Consider the following 7,901-nt stretch of genomic DNA (forward strand, 5'->3'; position numbering starts at 1 on the left):
GCTCGCCCCCATATGAGTCTGTGAGAGAAGCACGATGGCCTGGCTGTTGCCACGTTCCATCTTGATACCTTCACCGCTGAGAATATCCCAGTTTTGAGCGTGACAAATTTTGAAAAAAAATCTATCTTTATTTTGATTTATGCAATCCTTAGGGAAATGCCAAGTCAGTATACAGTTACTTATTCGACTTCCCAACTAAAATCCCGTTGAACCTATTGAAAAACTGAGGTTTTTGAGTTATCAAGCCGTTGTCGATAGGAATTTGGTTCCGATGTTTCGCTGTCACGCATGGCTGGCATCTTCAGGGTTGTCTTCACGTCGGGCGATCCCACTCTGAAGACGATGCGTGCTAGCGAAACGTCAGGGCCAAATTCCTATCAACAGCAGCCTGATCTTCGAGCTTGACGGTTTCAAGACTGCAAAGACCTAAAAGAATGTAATGTTTACCAATTATGAGTGTACAAGAATTTTAAATCTGATGATGCCGCTGTTGGCTCGCCGAAACGTTACCTGAAATCACCATTTTTATTTCACATTTTGACTGAAACCCAGCAAGGAAAAGAATATAATAACAATTACACGCAGTCAGGAAAATAAATCTAAATACAAATACAGAGAACATGGGGATGCTTAAATAAGTCGCGAAAGGAAATTGGTCAGAGTGAATTGAATCCGTTTGTGTAGTTTCAAATTGAATCTAATTTGAATGGTAAAAGTGAGTAGATTCGCAAATAGTTCAATCTAGGCCATAGTAGAACAAGAAGAAAACCGTGCTCTCAAAGCATGCAACATAAAACATTTTTAGTGTGGTGTTATACTTAGCGTTTCCGTGATAAATCAGCATTGGCGGGATGTTAAAAAATATCGATAAAACAAGTTTTATAACCTTCTTGATCATACCAGAAGAAGAAGAAGAAGACGAAAAAAAACGGACAAAGTACTTTTATGTCTTTTTAATTACAACAAATCAAGTTTACGACAGTCGGCCAGCTTCACTGGCGGTCGACGAGACTTTGAAGAATCGCCTTGGTCGGATGCGATTTCAATCTGATGTGTATTCCACTATAAAATTATACGTTGGCCAAGAAAATATAAGGATAAATTCCGATAATTATCATTATTAAACGCCGAATATACGGTTTATGATATTTGTTTGTAATTTTTCATAAGCAAAATATGCAATTTTCCAGTAGTCGATAGTCCTACTTGACGTTTTAATAACTGAGGGCGCGTATACTCGATAATTCGTATTGGTCCAATAGAAAAAAATCAACAACTGGATGATGAAGAAATCCACTCATAAATGCAACATTAATAACCAATGAATCTTAAAAAATTTGGGTTGTTTGGTATGCTTCTTTTTTACATAATTAAGATTACATTTTAGGTTTTGCTCAGAAATTCGGTATCTAAGCAAAAGAGAGAAACTCGTCTGCGTCCAACAATCCTAAATTTTGAGACAAAATGCCCAAACAAACGATCACTAATGAGTCAATGTGGTAGTACTAACACAGATGGACAATCAAAAACAGAAAAACGCCATTTTCAGGCTAAAATCTTCGAAACCCAAACATTTGTAAGGTTGGTTAATAATATATAGTCAACCATCTGCTTTGCGCCATCCGACACTCAGGATGGAAAAGTAGAATAAATTTGCTAGAAAATCGTAAAAATCGCTTTAAAAGCGAACGCGAAAGCGTGAAAAATTTCTTGAAGAGTTGTAACAGAAAAATATTGGAAGTCAATCATTTTGCCAATAAGCGAATAAAATGTTGTTTTGCAGCTTTTTCATACCACATTTAGAACACATTTTGACCGGCCGTGAAAGCGTTCATAGTCTGATTCTTCATAGCATTTCAGATTAAATAAAAACGTCGCCTAAAAGCCCTTAAAACCCATCGACCATTCAAGCTTTGTTCTAAAGAAATTCTCAGCAAATTTCAAACAATCTCAACAGCTCTAAGTGAAAAACTCGCACCAAATGTGAGACATTTGAAGTAACAGCAGTGAAATGCAAACAATAAAACAGGAGGACAGGAAACAACAATCCATAATAATAAGGATAATTAAAAAGTGAATAAAAGCAGAAACAAAATATCAAGATGCGGGCTACCTGGCCGAGTTTAGCATTATTCCATATTCATATACTCCTATCTAAGAACAGCTTAGGAGGATACTTTTGCAAACGCTTACGTTTGATGCCAAGATGTAGCCACCGTCAGATACTACGTACATGTGCGTTCCCCGTTGCTGTTATCTTAGTGAATATCATGAATATAAATCACTCTCGGCAAAAAATTATCATTTTTTTTTTGGTATTTAATTATAGGCTATGAATGTTGGGATAATTTATAGATTGTCCAAGAGGGTTCTTTTAAGAGAACCCACGCATGTAAATGCTAGTAAGTTGTGGTTGTTATTTTTTTCCAGCCCGAAACTTACTTATATGGTAATTTTACACCGTCAAAGTTGATTCAGGATGGATTGGTTAAAACAAATTTTTCTCATTTAGTGGATATTTGAACACATTGGCTCTAATAGTCTGATCATACATTCTACGTTTAAGAGCGTTGTTGGTCAACTTTTAGAGGTTTTTGAGCGCTAAAGATTTTCAATCGACTAATTATCCACCGTTATTATCGTTAAATACAGCTAAAACCCTGACAACTTTGGGTAAAAAAGTTGCGCTATTAAACGCACTGGCGGTGTCAAAGTATCATCTTACTACTGTTTTAATTGCCCCAATTTCACCCACTTTGATATCCCCATACCCCTGGCCAAATGTCGAAAAACATTGCGCAAATATGCATGTATAACCGGCGATTTAGCGCTTATAGGCCTGTCAGTTTGGCCATCAGCACATTGCGCTGTCAAAAAAGGGCCTACTATACTAGCAATCAATAGGTAATCCGGAAATTTTCAGTGAGTGAGTTTTCCTTTTGCTACCCGGTGTGTTGGTAAAAAATCAGCTGGAATAACTGGAATCAAGAGAGTGCCTAAAGCTTATCGCAGAATTTGAAAAATTTTTAACAGACGACTGTCCAGAGCAGTTTTACGGCAAAAAATCAGCCACATATTTAAAAATTATCTACGAAAAACCTAGCAGAGATAGAGAGCGGGTCTTCTGCACCCTTAAACAGAGCAAACTCCACTGTTGGATGCTTCAAAGCTTGATTTCTTTGACGAGTTTGAGCAGGTTTTGACGAACTTTTAAAACAGGACTTGTCCAGGCGGATAAAATCGGGACCACACTGATCTGATCTGATTATCTGATCCATACATCGTTGCCTTTGGCATTTTGATATAGAAAAAATCGACTTTTTAATTACTCAAAGTTTGATTTGTTTAATAAGAAGAACTTGAGAGATAATTTGACCGCTCTGAGACGACGACCTAAAAACTTCCAAACTCAAACACTCTGAATATCTATATGTCTCTAGCGAGACTTCTAGTCTCTATATACGTATGGTTCGGTAAACGCCTAATGAGTTTCACAAAAGGTCCAGTGCCTCTTTGAATCGGCCAAATGTGGTTTTCCTTAAAACGCAGTCTGGGCATTATTAAAAGTTAATAGAAGATTAAAGATATTAAGATTTATGGGTATTCGTTTAGCTATTTTTTAATTACCAGGCCCGGTTACATGAATTCAGCGAAAACTCGACATTAGGCTGAAGGTGCTGTAGAGGTCCGATTATAGATAAAGCCGTTTTTTTCCAGTCCCGCGAACAGGCCAAGATAGAGGATTTTGTGATGGAATTTTTGGGCGGATTGGTTCAGTTTCAGCTGATAGGGGAACAGTAATTAAACGATAAGTTTCGTGTCTTGTGAAACCGCCGATGGACAACAGGCAAAATTTCGATTCGCATTTATTAAATAAATCCCACTTGCATATCGGGCCCCACCTTTCGCCGAACTGTACATTTTAAATTGCCCGATTCAGAGGCCCGGAGTCGAATTATCTCTTTACAAAGATAACAACAAAAGATTGTAAAAAACGGAAATTGAAATCGGGGCGGTTCCTCTCATTCATCTTTCTCCGCTACTGTTCTTAGAGTCATTAATTTCAATGCCACAATAGTACGCGATATAAAGGAAGAGCCTTTATTAGTATAGAGGTGGCCACTATGTTTATTAGTACTAAACAAAACCGATTCGGCATGCTTGTCCAAAAGTACCAGGCAGGAAAAAAGAGAAGGCAATTTCAAATTTCACGCCGGTAATTATTCATTCGCATCATATAACTACACTTTTGTTTCGTTCCCTTGTAAATCTCTTCTATATTGTTAGGTTTTTCAGCTCTTCAAGTGCACTGATTAATTGCCTACGCAGGTGACGTGCTGGGAATTACATCTGTATCTAGTCGCTCTTGAAGCTTTCGGCGTACAAAAGCCAAATTTGCTAAAAATCTCATAAAACCGTCGGTCATATTCGATATAAATGGGCGGTTGGACGCAAAATTCACTGCAAAATTTACTTTAGTCTTTGCAATCGAGTTCAAGCCTCATGATTATCACATTTTTTTTCCGTTCATTCGAACTCACGTTCACAACGTTTCGGTTGGAAGGATCTCCAACCATTTTCAGCGTTTGCCGCGCCTCTAAATTAGGCCTGGGTAACTCAGTGAATTTTTAGGAGTTGGCGCAATGCTACGCAAATGTCTTTTTTACTTGTTTTAGATTTATTTTAAGGACCATTTGTTAATAATACTTTTAAAATTTCTTCAAAATTTCAGAATTGCCCGGTTTTAGTCAATTTACTCTTTCTTCTAAATGCTCAATTTTTTAAAATAATTTTCGACTTCTTGGTCGTTTTGTGAAAAGTTTTGAAATCCTTTTCCAGCGTCGAATTTGGAACAAAAATTAAATCATTTTCTTTTAAAAAACGAGCAGAATAAGCGAAAGTTTATAACAGATTATTTTGAAATCTCGACGCTTCATTTCCTCTCAAGACTGTAGAGTTTGTTAAAAAAAATGTGTTTTTTTAGGTTTGACTGAATTTTTTTTTGTTTACCTCCTAATCAAAAACGCCCTATTTTGTAGAGTTTCACTTAAAAATACTGACGTTCTGGAGAAATTCGGAGAATGGAGGAGAAAAAACGAAAATAAATTCTCCCGTTTTTTCCCGAAAACCGTTAAGGTTTTCTTCAAACCCGAGCACAAAACTAAAAGTTTTTAATCGAAAATGCAAAAACCATTATTTTCTGATGATTTCCTTTTTTTATGACAATAATGGGGACTTTTCAGCCAAAAATAACAAAATTAATTTTGCTAGAAAATTCGCCCCATTCATCGGTCATTTTCAGCTTCGAATTTGGCACAAAAACCAAATAATTCTATTCAGTTTTTTACCGAAAGTAATTAAGATTATCTTGAAAAAACGGCCAGGGAGCAAAAGTTTTCAAAAAATTAGTTGGAAAATATGTTAAGTTTCTTTACGTTTTCAGGTCATTCTTGTTTTAACAAAGTTGCTGTAAAGCAATTCTTTCTACGCAAAAATCCCATTATTATTTAGTTGAAATACTGACAATTTTCAGGTATTTTCTGTAAAAATTATAAAATAGATTTCATTGAAACACTCGCCTCTTTAACCGCTTTGCAAAAATGTTTGGAAAACTTTTTGCAGCTTCGAGTTATGGACAAAACCGTAATAATTAATTCTGGGTATTTTTCCAAAAATATTTCCCCGAACTGAAAATGCGAGTTTTTAATAATTAATTTGGAAAACTCTTGATAACTGGGGTTTATTCACTTTTAGGTCAATATTTATAAACAAACACTGTCACTAAACGGAAAAACCGGTTTTTTCCTGACGTTTTACTGTAAAAAACTGAATCTTTTATGCGAAAAATTATGAGATCGATTTTACAAGAAAACTCGTCGACTTTCTTTGTAGCAGTTCGGTTGCTGGAAAAGTCTAGATGACTTTTTTTAGTTGTTTGAACAAAGTAGCAAAATGTTACTCAGAAAAAAAGACTTTTTTATAGATGTGCAATTTCCAGTCTCGGGTTTCATAAGGCTTCAGTAAATGACTTAACCGATGAGTTATAACTCGTTAACTCAACGGCGCAACTCAGCACAGTGTTACCCAGGCCTACTCTAAAGTGATTTTATCTCGAATTTTATGCACGATTTTAATGAAATATTCCCAGTCGCCAAGCGAGTATAAATAGAGCCTGGACATTTTCAAAGAGCGTACAGGAAGAATGCATGTTTTAATGGAGGAAATCAAAGTCCCGTCGGACATTTCCCAGATTTCCCAATTCACTTTCCGAGAGTCAACATTTGTCGAATCTCTGCACGACTTTATTTAAATACGCATAGTATGAGGCTTTTATGAATTTTTGATCGAGTTTCGAGTAATTTTCAAAGTAGCAACTCGTCTAGGTAAAAACGATCTTTTAACGTTCGACTGAAGACAGTTGGAAGAAGAAAAACCTCTTAGTAAGGCAATAGAGAGGTATGGAACACACATAGCAGCTATGCCACTAATAGTGCCGCCGTTATATTGACATTAGCACATGCACATTTGACGTTTTCTAAGGCCTGCCAGTAATAAGGTTTGTGCCTGCCGCTATTTGTGCACTGTTGACGCTTGGCGCAATTACGCTCGCAAACATGAGTGATCCCATAATCCATTGATTGAGCCCTTTTAAAATAAAATATTTCCAAGAAACACTTTATGACCATACTAGATGGGTGAACGTTTGTAGGTTAGAAATTAAAATGAATCCCAACAACGCCAACTGTTATTATTTCAGTTACAGCCTGCAATTATTAGTGCACTGGCACTAAACATTTTATCCATATCTTTGTGAAGTCCGAATAAACCGTTCAGGCTCAACATTGTCCACTTTGCTCGATTGTAATTGGCCTGAAATGACAGTACAATTGACCTAATAGTGTGGCAAATTTTCCGACGATTGATAACCGATCCGAAACATAAAGCGAGTGAAACAAATGGCCTAGCGGATGGTATTATTTCGAAGTAGTTAGCGCAGCACATTCCTGGTCATCAGCGACACTATTAAGACATTCGGTAAAGACATAATTTATTTTGACAAATAAGGTGTCTCGGCTGCCACCACAAATACCCGATACAAATGAATACAAATGCATCTAAATGATAATTTGCAATTCATGGTTCGGTAGAGGTTCGGTCAGGGCGAGTTTTTACTTCGGTGTGTCGACACAGTTTCGGGCTGCGACAACTTCTTTGCGAGCCACTATTTTAAGAAAGCGAGTGACCGCCCGAACTCCAATTAGGCAGTCGGCATTTGTCTTCTTCTCCGCAAGAGAAACTCATGTTTGAATTTCGCTGATAATCGGCCCCCCGAGTTTATGGCCTGTTAATTTGCCGGTTATTTTATAATTACCAGACTGGTTGACGCCTCTATAAATGTGCCCACAGTTCGGACTCAAACAGGAAAATCTGCCTGCCCAAAGAAAATGATTGTTAACCACAACTAATACCTGCAAGCTCGTTTACATAATGCAATAATTAAAATCAAAGCCTAATTAGTTAAGTAATTAGTACATCCGACAGGCCGAAGTCGCCGTGCACAATTTTTATGATGAAGCCATGCCGACTGTAGACTGTGGTGGTTGTCGAAACGCCATGGCATTAATTAGAAGGAAAATTTATGAACCATAAGCCCAGTTAGAGCTACAGTTATGGGCAATTACGAATACGGCAGTCTCCGTTATTTACATCGGCTCGACGACGAATCAATTGATCCGTTTTTTCATCGTCCAAATCCGCATAGAGTATATTTGCAAAAACTGTAAAAAATTAACTGTTTTTAACCACCCTGTGTACATCCGGATCATGCATATTATACATTAAATCGATAATAGACAGCAAACGCCCTCGTATATGAAATGTAGTCGCCCAGATGAACTGTG

This window comes from Dendroctonus ponderosae, unplaced genomic scaffold, assembly GCF_020466585.1.
Source record: "Dendroctonus ponderosae isolate FM_Combo_2020 unplaced genomic scaffold, Dpon_F_20191213v2 Dpon_F_20191213_10, whole genome shotgun sequence".
NCBI classification, from domain to species: Eukaryota; Metazoa; Arthropoda; class Insecta; order Coleoptera; family Curculionidae; genus Dendroctonus; species Dendroctonus ponderosae.